We start from the raw sequence: 25,375 nt of genomic DNA, 5'->3' as shown, positions 1-25,375 counted from the left end.
TGTGAGAACAGTGGTAATGGCTTATAAGCACTTACATGTCAAACCCTTAGTGATATTTTATGAATTGTGATGTAATTTTATTCACTTCTTTGTTGGCTTTTATTTTTCAGTCCATTCTTTTTGGATTTTAAGTTTTTAAGGGTGTAAGGAATAGGGTGTGCTTCTGGGCCATCCTGTTACACTGCTTTATCTAATAATTTTTGTGTTAGGGTTATGTTACTTTCATTCTTAACAGCCTTGTAGTCTTTAGGGTTAATCCTTCCTGCATGGCTCTTTGCTTTATATGTCTATTTGTTATTCCATTTGAACCTCTGAATCATTTTATTAAGTAAAAGAAAAAAGCATTAGTATTATAAGCAAAACTCCTTAAGATTAATAATATGATTAGAATGATAGTATTGTGTTTGGACTTCCCCATCTGGAAAGTTATTTCTTTTTATTTAGTCAGGTCTTCTTTTACATTTTGGAAGTTTCTACATTTTTTTAGCATATTATTTGTGGGAAAGTGGTTAATTTTTTAACCATGGTTGCAGTCTTTAACAGTTTTCTTCATTCTGTGTCATTCTTATATTTGTCCTTGTCAGGTTGCCTTTCCTGTTATCTTGTGCCTATATATCCCTTTCAAATCTGAGCTGATCAGTTAGTTTTAGTAGCTGTATTGTTTTCTTTGGGTGCTTTTGTCTATTGCTTTAGCATTCACTGATACCTTCTCTTCTATCTTTCTTATTTTATTTCAGATACTTCATTAGGTAGAAGCTGCGAATACCAGATTTGTGCTTCTAGATCTTAATGTGTCGAATCCTTTGAAAATGCATTTTGTTTTTGTCATTAACCTCTTCTACATGTACATTCAAACAGCAGTCATTCTCTTGAGATGTACCTAGGTCACTTGTTAAACGATTTTAGCTTTGTATTCCTTATACTGAGTTGTTGCCATGGTAATACTGCTCTGAAATCTTCTGGAAGGAAAGGTAAGATTATATGTTGATTTCTTCCAGTCAAATGAAAGGTACATTGGTGGAACAGTGTATCTAAAGTGTATTCTGTTTTATTTTTAAAGGTAAACTGTATGTAGAGACATCTTTTTTTCAGAAGTTCTGCACTAAGTTAATGAGAAACTGGGTGAGCTTATTGTAAACAAATTGAAAATTTGAAATTAAAGTGTATATAGACTCATATGGGAATAGGATATCTTCTAGATTTGATTAATGCACTGTTGCTTAATTTTTTAATGAGAATCTTTTTTCTTAATAGTTAAAATATCAATCACCTTCAATTAAGTTGCTGTGAATAATTCTTCTTGTCCATTTCTTTTCAGTTTTTTCATTCTCTTCCCTATTGAGTTCTTTATACTTGCTCTCTTTCGGCAGGGTTTTTTTTGTGTTTTTTTTTTTTTTTGAAAAGCAAGGACTCCCTGTGTAGCTTTTGTGGTACCCCAGTTATGAAAAACAGTGGGATAAATGTTCAGATGTTATAACTTCCCTTTTTTGGCTGAGGTGGTGTGGATTAGTAAAACAAAACAGAACAACAGAACGGTGAATGTTGGCAAGTGTTCAGATATTTTTTTTTGGTCTCAGTCTGAATGTTGGCAAGTGTTCAGATTTTCTTTTTTTTTTTTTTTTTTTTGGTCTCAGTCACCTTGGCTCAGTTAAGTACCTGTTTATGAGTTAAGTTTTTCAGTCTTAGAAATAAGGAGTTGAGAATAATGTGTGGGTAACTGATTAGTTTCCATCTCACAAAGATGTTGGATGGCTTGTTTCTTAGAGAGTCTAGGAAATGTCAGAACAGTATAAATGCAGTCTACCATACAACAAAGTAGAGGCTGGTAGAAGATACTTCTTTTAAAGAGGAAACTGCATTTGAATTTCTGTATGGCTTTTTCCTTCTAATACTAGTTAGTACCTGAATATATGTAAAACTTAAGTGTTGGTTTTTAAAAAAGATATATATATATACAAAATTGTGAAGTGTTTATGCAAGTAGGTTCAATTGAAATTTCTTGCCGTATAAAATGTGTAGGAGGGCTTCTTGAGGTTTCTTTCAGATGTGCTGCTTTTTTCATTGATAGAGATGAGTTTTCATCATTATCGCTTGGACTTTTATTTTTGTTAAGGACAGGCGTGAAGTATAAGCCTTAGGCAAAATAAATGTTTCATCTCTCACTTATTTCAGGGTAAAAACTAGTTGCAGGTGTGTGCAATCATCAGTTGTTTAGAAAGGTATTTTCATCCCACTTCTATGGCTTATCTCTTGTATCTGATGGATTTGCAGTGTTTGTTTTTGTGATGGAAAGTTCACTTGAGCTCAAGTACAGCAGGATCTTAGGCACAAAAGTTCCTGTCTGTTGTACCACAAAAAAAAGCAGACTGCCTAATTTTTTTTGCTCCACATCATGTGTGTTTGTGATTTAGTGGGGTACCAAAATCAGGTTTATACTGTTAGAATCTTAGTGTTGTGGTTCTCAACCTTAATTACTTGTGGGAATTACCTTGGAAATGTTAAAAAATGCTAATACCTGGGTCCCACCCTTCAAAGTTTCATTTGATTGGTTAGGGGTGTGGCCTGCGCCTCAGTTCCCTCAGTGGTGTGATTCTCTTGTGCAGGTGAGGTTGATAAGGTTGAAAGACTATTCTAGGGACTCATTCTGAATGTACTCAGTTCAGATGTATAATAGTTTGTCATTTTTTTAAGCTCCTGAGAATTCTTGTCATAGTTATAACACTAATATGAATATTTTAAATTATGTCTTTGAGTTTACCATGGTCACCTTAAATAAAATTGGCATTCTTATTGCCTAAATTTTGAACATTGGTTGCCAGATTTGATCAAAAGACCAAAAGGCTTAACAGTTAACTTTAATAGTGAATTATTATTTCCTTCAAAATATGGGAAATAACAAGATCTGCCGAGAAATAACTGTTTTCACGGTCAACCCCACAACTTATGTAATTCAAGGAGATGAATAAAATCCCAGTCAGTCCATTTCTTGCTGGCAGTATTTTTTCACAGGATTTTGTAAATACACTATGTGTATTCTAATCATTTTTCCCTCAGTCTCAAAATCTGAACAAAGATTTTTGAAGTTGTGTGTGCAAACATTACTAAAAAAGTTCATCATTCTAATAATTACTGCTTACTAAAGGTATGTGTTAAAGAGCTTATTGTGTAGGTAACTTCCCATATTCAGATTGAGTAGGCTATACTAGAAAGTCCAATTAGATTTAAAGTTATATATGTCACTTGGGTAAAGGCTGTTGGCAGTCTTATTTCAGCGTATTTGGCTATGAGAAAATTAAACTAAAATTCTCATATGATTTTGGAAAATGATGACTGTTAAAAACACATCAAAAGGTAGAAAAGCTGCTCCCACGATAATCAAAAGTTTGTGGCCCAAACATCTGTAATCTGCTGTAAAACTGTAAAGAAAATGATACTAAAGATAATTTTAGAAACGTCTCCACAGACAGTTACTGATAAGGTAATTCTTGGCAAAAATGTGTCATAATTTGTATTTGGATGCCTGTTTTCAGGAATCTTTCCTACTCTGCACTCCCAAGATGTACCTTCCTGTGAAATGTATAATACTATCAAACTATGTCTTCTTTCCCTTTGACCAAATTGCTTATAGCTGTAAAGTTTTCTGTGGTGGGGGGGGAGCAGTGCGTGGGGGAGGTAGAATAGGTGAGTTTGAAGAAGGAATTCATAGGGCCAGGACTCCATCTCAGGCCTGTCTGTGCTGATCCTGCTCGGCTGCCTCTCCAGTGGACTCTGCTTAGTGCCTGTGGGAATGGCAATGGAAGGATAAGACCCCCTCCGGACAGGGGAACCTTGAAGATCATATCCAGGTTCCTCATCACCTAAGAGAAAACAGACACTAATCACCCCTGCCTCCGGACACTGTCTGTCAGAATGTAAGCACAGGCTTATTGATTATTAACTGTTTGGAATGTAGCTGCGGGCTTATTGATTATTGACTATTTGAACACATAACACATGAATGATGGGGTTATTGTAGTTGTATTTACCCTTCCTTTGTTTATGTAAGTCTCAAGGGAATTGGGGTGGTGGGTTTGGACACATACACATCATACACATGGGGTATAAAAGATTTTCACAAACGCTGGTCGGGGTCCTTGGCTAAGAGGAGACTCTGCCTTGGGCCCGCCGGTGTAATAAACTGCACTCCACTATCTGCATTATCCTTCTGAGTGAGTCTGTTTCCCGGAAAGCATGGCTATAACAAGTTGAGAGACAAAGTAATTTTTATCATTTCCCTTCCAACCATATACTTAGTTTATAGCCTGTGTACACACCACTTGGATTTATTGAAATAGTAATTTATTTTCACATTCATAATAAAGCTTTAGAAAGCTTTATCTGGTACTTTTCACTGAACTTATTTCCCTCTGTTCTTCTGCAGAGGTAACCACTGTGTGGGGTTTATCTTTTCTAGAAATATTTTCATAAACCAAATATTTTCATAAATCTTAAGTAATAAAAGCGGTGAAATTTAGGCGAGAAATGTTTATGAGCAGAAACTTGATACCCCATTGGAGGTTATTAATTAGTGATGAAACCAATTCTGCATATAAACTTTTTTCATCTTTTTGTATATGAACATTCAATACTGATTGTTTAAAGACTTTCCTGTTAAAAAATTGTAAAAGCTTGAGAACCTAAACTTTAAGGAGACACAAAGGATTAATTCTACTTTGTTAAAATCTACTAATGTGTGTCGAAATGTGATTATGGCTTGTTGACAAGGAACATTGGATGAACAGAATTCAGTGTTTATGAGACTAGCTTGTTGGCAGGCACAATTAACGGTGCCCACAGCACCGAAACCAGCCAACTCTTTTATCTTCAGTAAATTCTCTGTCAAATAAGAGATCAGTCCCTTTAAATTTTAGATAATGAATAGAATTCATTTAGACTTTAATTTACAGTGCACAGTTAAAATAGGGTATTGTTGATTGGATTATCTTGTTTCTACATGCTATTCTGTTTGGTTCACATGAAAGGACTGAAGTAATACTAAAGAGGGTAGAACAAAGATAGAACATCTTTTTAGAGTTCAAAATATGAGTAAATTATTTTAGAAATAATGGAAATATTTTGTATTATTTATAAGAGAACCGAGTGCTTTTGTGAGGGCTATATTTCTTGGCACTAACTTAGGTATTTATTTGTGGGAAATGGAAAAGGATCTGTGTATGGGCTGAAGGCAGAGATTTCCTACTTCAGGCTGAGGCAGTGATTAGCTCCCACCCTCTCCACACCCCTCCCATTCATCTCAGAAGAATGAGCTTTTCTCCATTTGATAAGGTAAGATTAGTGTCATACTCTATTTAAAACAGCAGCAAAATAACCTTTCTCTTATTCCACTCTTCCTGCCCTCCCAATTGGTTTCCCTTCTAAACTCTACGTTGACTTGAAAAGTAGGAGTCAGCTTTGACTTTTTCCCTTTATATATAGTCAATCATCAAACTTTGTGGCTTCTACTTCTTTGTCTTTTCCAGTCTTATATTTTAGCCTTACATTTTATAATAAGCAAGAGATGTTTGAGGTTTCTTCCAGTTTTAAAATACTATGGTGACCCTTAATATCTAAAATTAACTGTTGAAGTATAGTATTAAAGCCTTTTTGAAGAAATATTAATAATAACTCTGAATAAAAACTACAGATTTTAGATCAAATTCCTCTTAAAGTATCCTAAAATTTCAGAATAAAAACATTTAGAAATTTGTACTTAATGTGAGTCTTAGTGTTAAAATTAGATATGAATCATTGAATATTTATCAGTAGAGCTTAAATGTTTAATATTGAGCTTTACATCTAACTTTTTCTCAAGAAAAAAGTTCTTACTGAATAAGAAGAGTAAATTTAGATTCTTAATCAATCATCATCCAGGTAGGTGGGACTAGACTTTCCAGCCACTGATGCTGAGAGAACCTGGTATGTTCAGTTCAGTTCAGTTCAATTGCTCAGTCGTGTCCAACTCTTTGCGACCCCATGAACTGCAGCACGCCAGGCCTCCCTGTCCATCACCAACTCCCGGAGTTCACTGAAACCCATGTCCATTGAGTCGGTGATGCCATCCAATCATCTTATCTTCTGTCGTCCCCTTCTCCTCCTGCCCTCAATCTTTCCCAGCATCAGGGTCTTTTCCAGTGAGTCAGCTCTCCGCATCAGGTGGCCAAAGTATTGAAGTTTCAACTTCAACATCACTCTCCTTTTGGATGGACTGGTTGGATCTCCTTGCGGTTCAAGGGACTCTCAAGAGTCTTCCCCAACACCACAGTTCAAAAGCATCAATTCTTCAGCGCTCACCTTTCTTTATAGTCCAACTCTCACATCCATACATGACTACTGGAAAAACCATAACCTTGACTAGACAAATCTTTGTTGACAAAGTAATGTCTCTGCTTTTTAATATGCTGTCTAGGTTGGTCATAACTTTCCTTCCAAGGAGTAAGCATCTTTTAATTTCATGGCTGCAATCACCATCTGCAGTGATTTTGGAGCCAAAAAAAATAAAGTCTGACACTGTTTCCACTGTCTCCCCATCTGTTTCCCATGAAGTGATGGGACCAGATGCCATGATCTTAGTTTTCTGAATGTTGAGCTTTAAGCCTACTTTTTCACTCTCCTCTTTCATTTTCATCAAGAGGCTCTTCAGTTCTTCACTTTCTGCCAGAAGGGTGGTGTCCTCTGCATATCTGAGGTTATTGATATTTCTCCCAGCAATCTTGATTCCAGCTTGTGCTTCTTCCAGCCCAGTGTTTCTCATGATATACTCTGCATATAGGTTAAATAAGCAGGGTGACAATATACAGCCTTGACATACTCCTTTTCCTATTTGGAACCAATCTGTTGTTCATGTCCAGTTCTAACTGTTGCTTCCTGAACTGCATACAAGTTTCTCAAGAGGCAGGTCAGGTGGTCTGGTATTCCCATCTCTTTCAGAATTTTCCACAGTTTATCGTGATCCACACAGTCAAAGGCTTTGGCATAGTCAATAAAGCAGAAATAAATGTTTTTCTGGAACTCTCTTGCTTTTTCAGAGATCCAGCAGATGTTGGCAATATGATCTCTGGTTTCTCTGCCTTTTCTAAATCCAGCTTGAACATCTGGGAGTTCATGGTTCACATATTGCTGAAGCCTGGCTTGGAGGGTTTTGAGTATTACTTTACTAGCGTGTGAGATGAATGCAATTGTGCGGTAGCTTGAGCATTCTTTGGCATTGCCTTTCTTTGGGATTGGAATGAAAACTGACTTTTTTCAGTCCTGTGGCCACTGCTGAGTTTTCCAAATTTGTTGACATATTGAGTGCAGCATTTTCACAGCATCATCTTTTAGGATTTGAAATAGCTCAACTGGAATTCCATCACCTCAACTAGCTTTGCTTGTAATGATGATTCCTAAGGCCCGCTTGATTTCACATTCCAGGATGTCTGGCTCTAGGTGAGTGTGAGTGATCACACCATCGGTATGTACCCAGTGATAACAATTTTTAATTCAGACTTTTTATTTCTGAAGACTTCTTACAAAAGATTTCAAAAATTACTTTGAAAAATTTAATGTTTGTCATTTATTTTGGGGGGATCCTAAATTATGGAAAGAGACTCTCTATGTTGGCCTTAATGCAAATATTAGAAAATTTAAAAAAAAATTTAGTGGAAGGAGATGTCTGGAAGAGATTATAGGAAGCATAAACAAAATTTTGAGGTTAGGTAGCTTCTGAGGTTTTGACTTTTGAGGTAGGGGATAAAGTTGAGTATATAAACCAAAATGGTGCAAACTTGCCAGAATGACATAACTTTGACCTAGTGATTTAAAAAGTGAAACATTGTTAAAAATTGATTTTTTTTTTTTTTTTAATGTGGGAAGCATACTTGCTCAAACACTTTTGTGAGCCTTTTTCTTCAACATAGCTATCAGGAACCATGCAAAATAATATTTTTAATTCCCCAGGCTTTTTTCATAAATTCATTAATTCAAGTAGTCATGAGGCAACTCCTGTCTGTATTCTGGACATTCTGGATACTCTGCTGTCTTTGCCCTGCTTTCAATATAAGTTTAGTTTCACAATGAAGATTTTTTTCTTTTAGCCTTTTTCTAGTGTTTGAGTTGATAGTTTATACTTTCTACAAAGCCAGCACCTATTCTTATAGTCGTCTAAATTTTCTTAGGGGTTAATAATTTGTCTCTCTTTGAGCCCCAGCTGCAAGCACCCAGGGGTCTGACTGACTTTCTGAAAGGAGTAGGTATTTGAAGTTCTCTTGAAAGGGGATGGGATTTGATCCTTAGTTCTAAGAACGGATAAGAATTTGCCAGGGAAAATTCAGGCACAGAGAATGACATGATCAAAGGTATGAACATAAGGCACCTAAGATATATTCAACATTTGAGATGTGATGTGGCATGTTAAGAATGTACAATTTTGTTAGGAAATAGTGGGATACAAGTGGGAAGTTAAAGGAAAAGATCATGGAATATTACGAATTCCAGGTCATTTAATAATACTACCTATCATTTATTGGACATTTAAATGTGTCCAAGTTTGTTAGGCCCTTTATGAAATAGTCTCATTTAATTCTTACAAACAGTCCTGTGTTGCCTTTTAACTAGGTTGAAAAGGCTCAAACAGCTAATAAGTTAGATTTGAATCCACATCTCTCTTAAAATATGCTGCCATGTTAGTCCTCTCTAGGTAAAGTTGCCTTGCAGTGACCTGTAGATTTTATACAAGAACTTTGCAACATCTTGAACTTCTTATAGACTAGGTGACATATTGGCCTGAGGGAAGAGCCATGATTATTAAGATGCCTAGCTTTGGAAGAACTTCAAATATACACTGCTTCACGGATACACTGCTGCTGGAACATGAACATGAACTGATGGCCCACAGGAGGAGACTGTTTAGGATAACCAAATACCCTCTTGGTAGTCAAGGCTCTTTGAAAAACAAAAAAACAAACAAGAAAGTCTGAGACAAATGGTCAGACTGGTATGTTCAGGGATACCCTCATTTGTCTATCCACAAATATTTGACAGTTTAGGTCTGGTCTGAAAAGGATCAGGTTTTAATAATGTCTCTAATAACTACCACTTAGCTCCGTGAATTTAGAGCTGACTTATGTATTTGTTTTGTTTTCTAACCCAGAGGTAGCGTTGTTTGCATATTAAAGAGATGTCAAACTATTTTTGTTATTGTTGTTGTAGTAGGTGAATATCCTCCATTGAATCACAGCAGTTTTAGTAACTGGTAGCATGTGAGTTAAAGAATTTTACAGGTGAAGGGATCTTAGTAATTGTCCAGTGGAGTCTTCTTAAACAGGTCAGGCAAACGAAGCATGGAAACAAGATGATGTGACTGAAGTTACTTATTCATTTAATGCTGTTAGAACTAGAATTACAACTCTTTTTATCAAATTGTACTACCTCCAGTGTTTATAAGAGGGTGTTATGTAGACTGTCACCCTAATGATAGAAGTCTCTTACTGATCAGGAGGATGGAGTCCTAAAGCAATGGTTTTACCTGGGTGAGATGTAGGTTGCTATATCAGACTCTTCTGGGCATGTTTCACAAAGTGCATATGTTGACTGCTCTTCGAAAACCACTTGGCTAGAGAGTCCATCATATCAAGAGCATCTTTAATCATTGAGCACATCTCTGTGGCTAGAAAAATGGAAACTATTACTGTGTTTTGGAAGTAGGTATCTAGAAACCAGGTAGCTTAATAATCTGGTAGCTTTGTAGACAGATGCTGTAAAATTACCCTTTCCAGTGCTCACAAAAGACATTTGATTGGATTATCATATATATTCTGAAAACCTAAGTAAGAAAATTAGACTTGTGAGACCTTTGACTTTTTCACATGATTTCTTTTATGGATATACAGATTCTGAGATTTCATTGTAAACCAACAAATTAGCCTGCCGGAGTTTTATGAAAGCTGGTGAGAAGACGTATCAGCGTTTTTGCACGAGTTTGCTGAGCTCCACCTGCCATAGGTGGTGACATGAAGCGGGCTGGGCTGGATGTCATCTGCACATGAAGTGAGGTGCATTATTGGAGAGGACCCCTTAACTCAGGGAGCACAAATTTTGCTTTAGAGAAAGGTACTCTATCTTCCAAGGCTATTAAAAAAAATAATAAAGTTTCAGAAGTGTGACCTCTGTTCACTTTTTTGTTGTTGTTGTTGACTTTCTTTTTATTTGAAGAGATACTTTTGTTGTTTGCATGTTACATACCCTTGTAACTATAATAACCAGAAAGTCAACTCTATTAGTTTTGATGAAGGGTGTTCTGGTTAATTGAATTTTCTTTTAAAATATTCACATTCCTTTATTCCAAAAGAGCACACCTGATTCTTTTATCTCCCCCCTCTCTCTCTATCTTGAAACACTTTCCCTCTGTGTTGTTTTGTTTTATTTCAGCAAATACTTGTGTGCCTGTCATGGACCAGATGCTTGTATGCTAGCAGGGTATATACAATAGAAGGTTGCATGTTCTCTATTCAGAACTGTTACATGCCATCTATTTCTGTTTTTATTTAATCCTCACACCAGTCCTGCACCAGCTGAGGGAAGGAGATGTATAGGCTAAAGGTTTAGAATGGTTTTCCTGGGAGAGTGAAAAATATTCAAGGAGTTTGGAGAAGACAGATAATAGGCAAAAGAGTATTTCAAGAAGAGTAATACATGTGAAGGTCCAGGAGAGAGAGCGAGAAGGTAGAATTGTGAGTACTTCATGATACTGATACTCACTTTTTTTTTTTTCTTAAGAGTTTCAAATTCAAACCTGTTGAGGTCTTTGCAAATTGTATTCTGTTAGGGAGTGAAGTTCTGCTTTTATGGATCTCAGTGGGTTGTGCTTGTTGTATATGAAACCTTTCATGCAGACTCTTAAAATCTCTTTTTTGGGAGGAGAGGATGGGGGAGGGGGAGAGATTTCACTATATATCTTTTAGTGTTAGAATGCTGCAGTATTAAAGGTATCAGTTTTTGGATAAGATTGCTTATGAGTTTGCTTGTTTAAAGGATAGTTTTCATTCCTGTATAGTTGTATATCAGTTGCAGAATTTTCAAAATAGCTTTATTCAATCAGACCTCTATATTTGCCTGTTGACCAGAATTGTGGTTTGTTTTTCATTTGAGAGGCTTATCACTTGCTCCAGATACATTATGGTTCCTATTAAGTTATCCATGACAGTAGAAATTAAATAAAGTTTCCCTATGCCATTTATTTTTAATCAGGCTAGTAAAGAGTCTGTTGGACTACAGACCATGGGCTGCAGAGAGTTGGACACGACTTAGCGACTAAGCAGCAGTAAAGGTGTTGCTAACTTTTTAAAAACTTCTAGCTGTTAGAGGTTTTCAGTAGCTATTGGTTTCTTCCAACTAATGCTTTTAATGTAGTATTAAAATTTTTAGCATATTAAAAAGTGATTCAGTTAACAGTGTAGCTGACCCTAGTTTTTCTAAGTGTATTTTGTTAAAGAGAACTCTGCTCTTATTACAGGGTTAATTTCATCATGAAACCTTTCTCAGAAACGTGTCCTCTCAATTAGAGGGTCATTGTGAGGATTAAATGAAGATGTGTATAAGTTACCTTATGTAATATAAAAAGTTCCCAAATGATAGTTACTATTTCTCTTGCCATGTTACTGTTTTTTAAAAGTTTGCATTGCATGTGTTTGGATTTAAGTGGCGAATGTGATAAAAAGTTGAGAGATTGGGCTTCCCAGGTGGCACTAGTGGTAAAGAACCTGTCTGCCAGCGCAGGAGATATGAGAGACGTGAGTTACAACGCTGAGTCAGGAAGATCCCCTGGCAGAGGGTATGGCAGCCCACTCCAGTATCCTTGCCTGGAGAATCCCCATGGACAGAGGATCCTCGCGGGCTTCAGTCCATGGGGTCACAAAGAGTTGGACATGACTGAAACAACTTTGCATGCACGCATAATCTAATACAGTACATTAGCCACATATGGAAATTTAAATTTAATGTAAAATTGTTTTTTGCTCCTACTAACCACATTTCAAGTGCTTGATAGCTGCCTGTGGCTAGCAGCCAATATTGGTGGTGTAGAACATTTTCATTGTTGCAGAGAGGTGTAGTGAACGGTGCTCTTCTAATAGTGATTTTCAGTATTTTTTTTCCTGCCAGTTAGTTGAACCCTTTATTCCTGGGATTTTAAACAAAATCCCATATAAAAGGTAGTGAGATGCAGAGATGCCCTTCAGGAGATTTAAGAATCACTCCACTACTTCACTTCACCTCTCCTTGGCCCTCACAACACAGATTACATAGTTGGAAAGTGGTTATTTACTTTTTTTAAAAATCCAACTAATATGTCAAGAATTATAGAACTAGAATAATTTGTAAGTAGAATATGCACTACAGAAATAATTGATTCAGAGAAGATGCTGAAACCACTGGATGAAAGATTGTGAGGACAGGATATGGAGAAATTACTGGTTACCCAATCAAACAATCAAACACTGTAGCGTGAACTGCTATTATATGAATCTTGATGTGATGCACCCAGAAGAATAAAACTTCACTCGGGCGAAATTTCTGCCAGTTTTTTAAAAATGATAATTTAATGAAGAAAAAAACCAGGGGAATCCAAGTAGGGGATCTTCTACAGAACAATTGGCCTAGACTCGTGAAAAAATATTGGTGACATGAAAGATTAAATAAATAGGGCAATTAAAGGAGACTAACGAGACATGACAGTTTAACCGTGTTGTGTGCTGAGTCCATTTTAGATTGGATTGGAAGATAAAACATAAAGGACAAATTTGAACTGATTAGACCAATTTGAGAATGGATGGTAATAATAGATTTTAATATTATTATGACTGGAAGAAAATGCTCTTAGAGAAGTACATATTGACATATTTAGGGGTGAAATGTCATGAAATATGCAACTAACTTGAAAATGGTTCAGCCAAAAAGAAAAATAGTGTGTATGTATAAAAAGAGAAGGCAAATGTGGTAGAATGTTAACAGTTGGTCAGTGTGCAATACTCAACCTTTTTGTAATGTTCAGAGAGTTTTTTCACTGCCACCCCCAACCCATGAACTGATTTTGCCCTTTTGGGATCATATTTCCCCCACTGATACTGAATGATCTCAATAAAGGCTGTAAGGGTACTCATCATCGTATTTTCTTACAACCTTTTTTTTCTAGGTTTGAATTTTTTAAAAATATAAAGTTGGAGTAAAAAAGGTTGCTTCTTATTTTGTCTGTTTAGCAGACAATTCCAGGAAATTCCTCTCTGTCTTTTCTGCTTTGTGATGGCAATGGAATGGATTTGTGAAGTTTCAGTAGTCCTTTCAATGGAAAGTGATATTGAACTGAACCTCAGATGAGGAGTTGTAAGTTGATTCAGCCAGTGAGTAGGAAGACAGGCATTTCAAGCAAAGAAGCATTATAGGTAAAAGTATTTTAGTTTATATATTACATATATGTTTATATGTAGTTTGTGTTTTGGTGTTGTTTCACCAGAATTTATTCCCAGTAGATTATTCAGATTTGTTCTTTTCCTTTTAGGGCAAATTGCAGTGCATGTAAGAACTATTTGTACGTCAGTTCTCTTAATAGCACTTTCCAGTGCCTCAGATGCTCGGGGTCTCAACAGGTAGGCAGCTGCAGGTAGAATCAATTAGGAGTTGCCTGTTTCAGTCTTTTTAACGTTTTGTTGACCACCTAGATTCAGATATGTTATGCTTTGTAGCAAATAATATTTGGGTAAGGTTCTGAATTGGGATTTTAAGATAAAAATACATTTATTTCAAAATAATGTATCCATGAATACTTGGGTCAATAGGCTTGCTAAACTGGTTATTTACACATTGTTAAACTAATTATAAATATCTTATACACTTTAAACAGTAGGTATTTAATCCCCCTTCTCTAAGAAATTGATGATAATTTCACTAGTAGGATTGGCTGTGTTAAAGACCTAGTTTGTTTTATTCTGCTGCTGCTTATGTATGTTGAAAGGCATTTTCAGGCTTCCCCCGTGGATATCTTAATGGAAAATAAAATAGATGAAAAAGGAATACAGTTTTAGGATCAGGGTACAATATAAATTAGAAAGTCAAGACTATAGTAACAGAACACATGTTAGAATTCTTGAACATTTCTAAAGCTGAGCTGGAAATTTTTTTTTTTTTAAGTTATAATTTACTTATAGTAAAATGTGTAAATCTTAAGTGTACAGCTTGAGGATTTGGGGCTGGGAATTTGATTCTGAAAATTTTCTTCTATCTGAAGCCAAAAATAAAAAGCACTGGTTCCTTGGAGAGGGCAGAATTTTTCCTTGTGCATATTTCTGAAAGAAACTTCTTGAATGGAATCTCATAAAGGGAGTGTTGAGTGATGTGGTAGGTTTCACAAAGCTCTTTTCTTACATCATCCTTAGTGAAAGCTAATGTCATGATTCTTAGGTGTAATTTTTTTATTGGGGGTGAAGGTTTGTGACCTAAATAAGTAATCCTTATTCAAAAATAAAACTTAGAGCATATCAAGAAATGGTTGATACCTCTCTCTCTCTCTGTGTATGTTTGTATACATACATGCACACACATTCTCTTATATATGTATGTATAAAGGTTTGTGTAATATTTATATATTTATTACATATATATATATATAATTTCACTAAATCTCTTTGATAAGAATTGGGCAAGGAAAGAGCTTGAGTACAATTATTTTGGGTAAACTAGGAGTGAATTTATTGCTTTAAGAAATAAATACATAAGATAATTTCCTTTTCTGGAAATTCAAAATTTTAAAATTTCCCTTTTGAATCCAAAGTCATCCCACATTCAGAGGAAAGTAGGCCATTAGGGAATCTGCAGGTAAAGCCAGGATTGTTCTGAGGGAACAGTTCTTTGTCTGATTTAGTGTCCTCAAAGTTCTTTAAAACATAGATGGCCTAGATACTTCTGGCTGGAAGATAGTTTCAAACAAATATTCCCAGTTGGTCATCATGGCTAGAAAAATGTCAGTAATGCTCCCATAAAAATCTGGTGTTGAGCAGTGTGATCCTACTGAAAGAGAATTGGTGGTAAAAGGAAATTTTTTTCCTTCAGATTATCTTCTTGTGATGCCTTTACTTCCAGTCAGTTTCAGTGATTCTACTTTTTGTTCTGCTGTCTTGAGTTATGAATTGGGTGGGGGGGAGGGGAACAACTATCCTTTAGGTGTGAAGGATTGATGTCTTTACAGAGTGCCACAAAGATTTTCCTACCAGGAAAAATACCATGTTTTTTTTTGTGTGTGGTATTTTAGTGGAAAATTCTTAAGGAGATGGGAATACCAGACCACCTTACATGCCTCCTGAGAAATCTGTATGCAGGTCAAGAAGCAGCAGTTAGAACTGGACATGGAACAGTAGACTGATTCCAAATTGGGAAAGGAGTACGTCAAGGTTGTATATTATCACCCTGCTTATTTAACTTATATGCAGAGTACATCATGAGAAATACCAGGCTGGATGAAGCACAAGCTGGAATCAAGATTGCTGGGAGAAATATCAATAACCTCAGATATGCAGGTGACACCACACTTATGGCAGAGAGTGAAGAACTAAAGAGCCTCTTGATGAAAGTGAAAGAGGAGAGTGAAAAAGTTGGCTTAAAGCTCAACATTCAGAAAACTAAGATCATGGCATCCAGTCCTATCACTTCATGGCAAATAGATGGGGAAACAGTGGAAACAGTGGCTGGCTTTATTTTGGGGGGCTCCAAAATCACTGCAGATGGTGATTGCAGCCATGAAATTAAAAGATGCTTACTCCTTGGAAGAAAAGCTGTGACCAACCTAGGCAGCATATTGAAAAGAAGAGACATTACTTTCTCAACATAGGTCCGTTTAGTCAAGGCTATGGTTTTTCTAGTGGTCATGTATGCATGTGAGTGTTGGACTATAAAGAAAACTGAACATCAAAGAATTGATGCTTTTGTACTGTGGTGTTGGAAAAGACTCTTGAGAATCCCTTGAACTGCAAGAAGATCCAAAAAGTGCATCCCAAAGGAGATTGGTCCTGGGTGTTCTTTGGTAGGACTGATGTTGAAGCTGAAACTCCAGTACTTTAGTCACCTGATGCGAAGAGCTGACTCATTTGGAAACGACCCTGATACTGGGAGGGATTGGGGGCAGGAGGAGAAGGGTGACAGAGGATGAGATGGTTAGATGGCACCACCGACTCATGGACATGGGTCTCAGTGACCTCTGGGAGTTGGTGATGGACAGGGAGGCCTGGCGTGCTGTGACTCAGAGTCGGACATGATTGAGCAACTGAACTGAACTGATGGAGTGATTTTACAGTAATTGAGATTGACTTAATACAGTTATACACAATTTGTACTCAGGTGATTGATATTAAGATCACCTGGATACAGTGATCAGTTAGGCATTTGTGATTACAAGTGAATTAGAAGTGAAAATCTGTGGTAATTCATTTCTTCTCTTCCAAGGTTGTGATTCTTCTCTATTCCTCAAACTGTAGAAAAATGAGGTGGTATAGAAAAAGGTGGTTTTGTTGTGTTTATTTTTGAACAAACTAAAGAGTAGGGCCTCAGTTTTTACCTTAAAGAAATTTCTGAGAAATTCTGAATACCTTTCTATATTCTTTTCTGTCAGAAAATGAGAAAAATTGTGTTTACTAAATCCTAAGGCAAAGAATCTTTTAAAATACTCTTTGCTTTTCCGGTAAGCGGCCTGAGCTGACCCCTAAAAGTGGTGTGCTATTCACTCGGCCCAGAAAACCCCACAAAATCATGCAAATCAAGAGGTTCAAATCTTCGTGTTCACTTTAAGAATACTCGTGAAACTGCCCAGGCCATAAAGGGTATGCATATCCAAAAAGCCACCAAGTATCTGAAAGATGTCACTTTAAAGAAGCAAATGTGCCATTGTGTCGTTACAATGGTGGAGTTGGTAGGTGTGCACAGGCCAAACAGTGGGGCTGGACGCAGGGTCGGTGGCCCAAAAAGAGTGCTGAATTTTTACTACACATGCTCAAAAATGCAGAGAGTAATGCTGAACTTAAGGGCTTAGATGTAGATTCTCTGGTCATTGAGCACATCCAAGTGAACAAAACCCCCAAGATGCGGCGCAGGACATACAGAGCTCACAGTCAGATCAGCCCCTACATGAGCTCTCCCTGCCACATTGAGATGATCCTTACTGAAAAAGAACAGAGTGTTCCTAAACCAGAAGAGGAGGTTGCACAGAAGAAAAAGATATCCCAGAAGAAACTGAAGAAACAAGAAACTTAATGCCCGGGAATAAATGCCGCAGAAAGTAAATGCAAATAAAATAAAATAAAATACTCTTTGATAAATTTGTTTTTTTTTTTTTTTTAGTAATGAAAAAGTAACCATTGATTCAGTGCCAGCCTGAGTGTATGTATTGGTATATATATAAAAGGTATATATTGAGTTCAGGTTATTCATTTTTTATTGAAATATAAATGACATACAATATCATGTTAGTTTCAGTGTACATTAGTGATTTGATATTTATATACATTTTCAAAATGGTGACTCTGGTAAATCTAGTTACCATTTGTCATCATACAAAGCTACTACAGTATTATTGACTGTATTCCTTATGGTTTACTCCATATTTCCATGATTTATTTGTTTATAACTGAAAGTTTATACTACTAATTCCCTTTACCTATTTCACCCCTTCCCCAACTCCCTATCCTGTAGTAAATAGCAGTTTACTTTCTGTACCTGTAAATCTTTCAGTTTGGTTTTATTTATGTCACTTTCAATTTCTTACAATTTTCCAAGTACAGCTCTTTCACCTCCTTGGTTAAATTTATTTCTTTGTATTTTCTTCTTTTTGATGCAGTTGTATATATGATTTTCTTTTCAATTTCTCTTTGTGGTATCTTGTTATTAGTGCTTAGAAATGGGATGGGCTTCTGTATATTAACTTTGTATCCTGCAGGTTTGCTGAATTCATTTATTAGTTCTAATAGCCGTTTTGTTGGAGTTCTTAGTGTTTTCTGTATATGTTATATGTTGTCATGTACAAAATATAAACAGATTTACTTCTTCATTTCCAATTTTCCTGCTTAATTGCTGTGGCTGAGACTTGCAGATTTATGTTGAGTAAAAGTGTCAGGAGTGGCCCTTCTTGTTCTCAGTCTTAGAGGAAATGCTTTTAGCATTTCACCATTGAGTATGAAATTAGCTGTGAGTTTGTCATATATGGCTTTTATTATGTTGAGGTTACTTTGTTGAGAATTTTTATCATGAATGGATAGTGAATTTTGTCAAAAGCTTTTTTGTACCTGTTGAGATGATAATATGAATTTTATTATTTACCTTGTTAATGTGGTATATTACATTGAATGATTTGAGGATGTTGAGCCTCACATCCCTGAAACAAATCCCGCCTTTTCATGGTAAATGATTCTTTTACTATATTGTTGAATTTGGTTTGCTAATATTGAGAGTTTTTGCTTCTATGTTTATCAGTGATATTGGCCTGTAATTTCCCTTTGTCATGGTGTCTTTGTCTGGTTTTGATATCAGGGTTATGCTGACCTTTGAGGTTGGAAGCATTCCTTCCTCTTCTATTTTTTGGGAATAATTTAAGAGGGATACATATTAACTCTTCTTTAGTGTTTGGTTAAGTTCACCTGTGAACTGTCTGGTCCTGAGCTTTTTTGTTTGGAGTTTTTAAATTACTCGTTCAGTTTCATTGCTGATAATTGGTTTATTCAGGTTTTGTATATAGATTTTTAATGACTCAGTCTTGGAAGATTGTCTGTTTTCTTACATTTATCCATTTCTTTTAGGTTGTCCAATTCATTGGGATATGACTGTGACTAGCAGTCTCTTACAAGTCTTTGTATTTCTGTGGTATCAGTTGTAACTTCTCTTTCATTTCTGGTTTTATTTGGATCCTTTCTTTTCTCACCAGGGGAGCTGGGGAGTGTTGCATCCAACACTGGAGCTCTACAGCTTAAGTGATGTGGCAAGATAGTGCCACACACTACAGGGGGCATTTCCATGCTACCACCCCCCACCCCGCCAGCTGAAGTTTTTAGATTTGAAAAGCTATTCTCCTTCTCATATGGTCTTGGCACGTTTTAAAACTGCTGTTTCACTGCGTTTCAGGGCATGAGAGCCTTTTAAGGGGAGATTCTCAGCTTCCTATAGCACTTTGGGACCCTTGGATGTTAGCATCTGGTTTTCTAAGCCAGGCATTTTATGGCATCTTTGTCTGGTTTTGGAATTAGGGTGATGGTGGCCTCATAGAATGAGTTTGGAAGTTTACCTTCTTCTGCAGATTTAAACCAGGCATTTTAAAAGTTTGTCTGTCTGGTATAGATCCCAGCGACTGGGGTGCCTGATGTGGTGTGCCAGCTCTTCACCCCTCCGGGGGAAGTGCACACCTAATGAGATCCCCTATTGCTGTGTGTAGCTGCAGATGAGAGGGTTTTGGCAAGCGTGTTTCTCTGCTGCTCTTACCCATTTTGATGTGGTCCTCTCTCTCCTTCCTTGTAGCATAGGTGTTCAGCTAGTTCTCAGTTTCTTTTCATAGAATATCAATCCACGTGTATGTGCTCACTCACTTCAGTCCTGTCTGACTCTTTGAGACCCCATGGACTGTAGCCCGCCAGGCTCCTCTGTCCATGGGGATTCTGCAGGTAAGAATACTGGAGTGGGTTGTCATGCCCTCCTCCAGCGGATTTTCCCGACCCAGGGATCAAACCCACGTCTCTTATGTCTCCTGCTTTGGCAGGTGGGCTTTTTACCACGAGTGCCACCTGGTTATGTCTGTGGGAGGAAGTAAGTTTAGGCTCTTATTGCGTCACCATCTTAAACCCCCAGTCTGTTGCTTTTATTGTTACATGGTTAGTAGCAGAGATATGGATAGTGATATCTTAATATATAAAGGAGGAGAAACTCTACCGTATGCTTAAAGCTGCTTTTTTAGTAGTCATGATGGATTTATACTGTTACATCCACACTAGAACCCCTTTGGAATGCCATATATTTGTAGTATTAACGATAGTGTTTGTAAAGTACTAAATGAACTAAATAGCTAAGGTTCCGTGAGTCTGGGTCATATTTTAATAGATTCCCTTAATCTCAGTCTCATTGCAAAGAGAATTGTATGCATTCTTCAGTGATACAGTAAGATAATGTAAATGGCTAAGGAAATCTGGGTAACTGGAGCATAAAGAATATAAGTAGTTATAAGGATGAAATGAATATTCAAAAATGTATGCTATGACATGCAGCCTTAAAAGACTCAGAAAAAAAGACTTAAAATCCCCGAGTTTCCAAATGGCCAATGAAAAGAGGGATTAGTGTTTAAAAGAGAAGTGGTGGGGTTTTTTTGGCCAAAAAATACTTAAGGGTCTTAAATAGTTGAGATAAGTGCCTAAATTAGAACAGCTACTTGTTCTGTAGAAGAGGATTATGAAATCATGCATTGCTAAAGATCATAAGTTTTGTAGTTTGTTTTTTTAAAATTGGAGTATAGTTGTTTTATACTGGTAGTTTCTGCTCTACAGCAAAGTGAATAGATCATACGTGTGCAAATTTCCAGGCTTCCCTTCAGCTGGTAAACCATCTGCCTGCAATGCAGGAGACCCTGGTTTGACTCCTGGGTCAGGAAGAATTCCTGGAAAAGGGCTACGCTACGCACTCCAGTGTTCTTGGGCTTCCCTGGTGACTCAGGAGGTAAAGAATCCGCCTGCAATGCGGGAGACCTGGGTTTTATCCCTGGGTTGGGAAGATCCCCTGGAGGAGGGCATAGCCACCCACTCCAGTGTTCTTACCTTGAGAATCCCCAACGACAGAGGAGCCTGGCGGGCTGCAGTCTGTGGGGTGCATTCGAATGACACCGAGTGACTAAGCCTAGCGCAGCATATGTATATCCAGTCTTCCCAGCTGGCGCTAGTGGTGGAGAATCTACCTGCTAATGCAGGAGACGAGAGATGCGGGTTCGAGCCTGAGAGGGCATGGTAACTTAACTGCAATATTCTTTGCCTGGAGAGTCGTACGGACAGAGGAGCCGGATGGGCTGCCGTCCATAGGGCTGCAGAGTGAGACATGAAGCTACTGAGCACGCGCATACATGTATCTCCTCTTTTTGAATTTCCTTCCCATTTAGGTCACCACAGCGCTTTGAAGGGTTCTCTCTGTTCTACAGTAAGTTCTCATTGGCTATTTATCTGATACATAATGTTGTATATATGTCAATCCGATCTCCCAGTTCATGCCACCGTGCCCTTCCACTTGGTATCCATAAGTTTGTTCCTTATGTCTGCTTTGCAAATAAGATCATCTATTAGTATATGTAGTTTCAATTTTAAAATGAAGATATGTTTTTATTGTGGGTCACTCTGACATCTCATATTGGTTCTTTATCTTATACTGTCCAGTATTGTTTTTAAGCTACTTGTTTTATGCTAAACCTATTATATTTTTGTGAATACCGAAGCCATCTCTCATGATTCACACTGTTTTTCACTTCAGTTGGGGTTGTTATTGTTGAAGATGGAGGCTTCAAGAGACTGTTCTAACTTGTGCCGTCTTATTTTGGAGAATTTCCTTCTGCTTGCCAATGACTTTAATCTTAGCCTCTTTATCTATTGTGTGGTCCTCTTTGTGCTAGGTACTTCTTTAACATTTTCAGGCTTTTTCTTGTTCTTTCAGCTCACTCTGTTTGCTGGCTTACCTCTGCTTGGCTCCTTACTGCTCATCCGTTCCCACTTGAGGCCTGGCATTTCTCCCTGAACCTGTCAATCTCCCAGGGGTCTTTCCCGGAGGAAGGCTCCATAGTACCTAGTTTAACATCTGTGGCTTTCCAAAATAGCTCCTTACTGCCCTCTTCTGGCTGTGCCTTTAGTTTGTCATTGAGTATGTTTTAGTTTTTAATCCTTAGAATTCTAGCAATATTTTGGATAGATTAGTGGCTCTCAAGATTAGTTGCACATTAGAATCACTTTGGGAAGTTTTTAGAAAAAAGTACCAGTGCCTGGGCTTCACTTTTGGAGATTTTAGTGTAATTGATTTTGAGGGTGTGTTTGGCAGGGCTGGGTGTTGGTGTTTTTGGTTTTTGTTTCTACTTCTTTAAATCAGTCGTCAGCATTTTTGGCACCAGGGACTGATTTTGTGGAAAACAATTTTTCCACAGACTGAGATGGGGGTTAGGGATGGTGTGGATGGTTTCGAGATGGTTCAAGTGCATACGTTTATTTTATTCCCACTGATCTGACAGGAGGCGGAGCTCAGGTGGTAATGTGAGCAATAGGGAGTGGCTGTAAATACAGATGAAACACCGCCTGCTGCGCAGCCCAGTTCCTAAGAAGCCAGGGACTCATACCATCTGTGACCCCGGAGTTGTGAACCCCTGCTTCAGATGATTAAAATCTCTGGCTAGTGATTAAAATCTAACCACTGGAATAGATGCCCCTTGGAATCCTGTACAACTTGAACTACTTAGATATAGTCCTTATGTTTTTAGGTATCATAGTAGATTAAAGAATTTAAACTGAGGAATGTAGGACTTCAGAAGAGGCATGGTTTAGATAAGGATATGATATGGATAAGACTTTATAAAATATAAGATCTGTATAATATCTAATACTAGAAGAAGTTTTGGAGTGTACTCTCTTCTATCATTTTCCTGCTTTAAGATTCATATCTCAGTTTTCACTTCCTTTTTTCTTTCTCAGGGGTTCAGCCTGAGGCTTCTGTCTGGATTTGGCCATTGGAAGATATTCATAAGTGTGGGGGGAACCCTTGTACTTCTTAGTTGGGTTAGAAACCTGATGGGAAATATATGTGTATCACGACTTCTTAAATGAAATTTGTTGTTAAATAAAGTTGTAATTAGCATCTTATTAATAATGTCTTCTCCAGTAATTACATTGTTAAGGATACTTTTGATTTCACAAAATCCTCTCTTGTTTTCACATTTCAGTATGGTACAAATTTCTCTTATCTGTTAAATCTCTGTTACTAAACTTAAATTTGGGCATTTTTAAAAATAATAGAATGTATTTAATTCTTTAGGGATTTAGGATTAGCACTCTAGTGTAAAAGGGAGTTATTTGAATAAGAACCTTTTTTTTTCAGAGGAAGATTATAGTAAAATTTATTGGTTTATTTGTTAAAGCATATACTGAGAAATTATCTAATTGATTCTTTTGATTTTTTTTTTTTTTAAACCATTAGGGTTCTTGAAAATACAGTACTAAAGCTAACAACTTTAGTGTTAGCTAACTCTTGTGACATTTATTAAGTTTATTAATATGATTATAGTTCTTAATTTAATCCTCAAATAAATCTTAGGATCTTTAGGTTTTTTTTAATTGGTGTATTAACTAGCTCATCAATATGTGACCATTTTACTGTGTTTCTTTTACTGTGGGATTCATTTATTCAGATGTAACCTTTGCATGATACCCAAAGCAAATACATGCATTTGGTAGCAGAGTTTGTGAACTCCTGGCAAAAACAATGGATATTTGAATGGTTTTGGCTTAGGTCATCTTCGGCTTACCTGCTTCTTTTGTCTTTGAAACATATGTGGTTTCTCTTACTGTTTCTGTGGGTTGTTTAAATGTCTTTGATGTCTTTGGTTTGCTTAAAAAAAAAAAAAAGCAAAACTCAAAACATTATGCTGCTACATTTTAAGATTTAAGAAATCATATATTTGGAAATTCAGTTTCAACCCTGTTAAAAATAAGTGTAAACTAATTTTAATCTCTTCATTGCATAGAGGCATGAATATGAAATCATTAGTACCTTTCAGCTGAACAGTGTAGAAAAATGGGTTTTTTGGTGAAGAAATTAAAGATATTATAAAATTTCTCTTTGTATCAGTTTCACATAAGTAAGTATATTCCAAATATATGATTTTTTTAATACATGTATCCTTTAGATAGGAATGTCTATTTTTCATGGTTGCTGACAGGAAATGCTAAAAAACTCAGGTAAATTATCTCCTCCCCCAGACCCTCACTACTTAAAGTTCTGGTTCTCAACCTTGGTTCCACCTAGGATTACCTGAGAAGTTGACAAAAATATTATTGCCTAAGCCCCATTCTCAGAGATCCTGATTTAATTGGACTAGGCTAAGGATGACTTTTAAACTAGAATTCTGGGCTTGGGAACTGGGCGTTGGTATTTTTAAAAGCTTTCCAGGGGCTTCCCCAGTGGCTTTGTTGTAAAGAGTCTGCCCGTCAGTGCAGGAGACAAGGGTTCAGTCCCTGGTCTGGGAGGATTCCCACGTTCCGCTCAGCAGCTGGGCCTGTGTGCTCCCGGTTGAGGCGATGCTGTAGAGCCTGGGAACCGCAGCTGCTGAACCCACGCGTTCTCGGGCTGCGATGCTCTGTGACAGGAGACACACCACACGGGCAGTGCATGCAGCTCGCGAGTGGCCCGTGCTTGCTGCAACTGGAGAAGAGCCCACCATCGAGGAAGACCCAGCACAGCCAAAAATAAATAAATGAAAAATTATTAAAATAAAAAAGCTTTCCAGATGATTTTTAATATTCAGCCAAGATTAAGAACTATTGACTTAAACAGTTATTATAAAATTTGTTGATCATATCAGAGTTCTATGAAAGATCTCTGTATATTATTTTTCTTTGTTTTGAATGAACATTTTGGAATCGACATTGCAGGCAAAGATTAAAAACAAAGCACAAGCTCTCCAGAATATTGACTTTGTAGTCCAATCCAATTAAGATAGTAACCTAATTTTTTTGCAGTTAGTCTCATGGCCTAATGGGAGTTTTGGTCCTGGAATCACGTGGGCTTAAATTGTTCCTTCCCTTCCTAGACATTAGATTTAGGGTAAAATATTTTATCACTTCATCTCTAAAATGGAGGAAATAAAGCTACCTCCATTATGGAGTTATGGATTAAATGCATTGACATATGTGAAGCACTTAAAACAGTGCCTGGAACTTAGTAAGCACTTGAAAATTATTAGTCATGGTGATTGTGATGGTATTGATGGTGATAATTATTAGTTTTTATTACAGTTTTAACTATTAATCCTCTATAATTTTAAATAAATAATGCTGATAACCATTTTCATAAATTTTTTTGTTTCTTTAGTTGAAATACAGTTGATTTACAATGTTGTGCCAGTGACTGAGTTGTACACACATATCCATTCTTTTAAAATATTCCTTTCCATTATGGTTTATCACAGGATATTGAATGCAGTTCCGGTACTGTACATTAGGACTTTGTTGTTTGCATCTGCCAGACTCCCAGTCCACCCCGCTGTCTTCATCTTCCGCTTGGCAACCACACGTCTGTTCTTTATGTTCATGAGTCTCTTTCTGTTTTACAG

General features: G+C 36.9%; 1 protein-coding gene across 3 annotated transcripts in view; it reads left to right on the top strand.

The window, feature by feature from the left end:
* HS2ST1 (heparan sulfate 2-O-sulfotransferase 1) overlaps window positions 1–25,375 on the top strand; it is a 171,165-nt gene that overhangs the window by 18,235 nt on the left and 127,555 nt on the right. The window lies entirely within an intron of this gene.

The sequence above is a fragment of the Muntiacus reevesi genome, chromosome 1, assembly GCF_963930625.1.
Source record: "Muntiacus reevesi chromosome 1, mMunRee1.1, whole genome shotgun sequence".
NCBI lineage: Eukaryota > Metazoa > Chordata > Mammalia > Artiodactyla > Cervidae > Muntiacus > Muntiacus reevesi.
The sequence above is the reverse complement of the archived record's forward strand: the minus strand, read 5'-3'. Positions and strand labels throughout refer to the sequence as shown.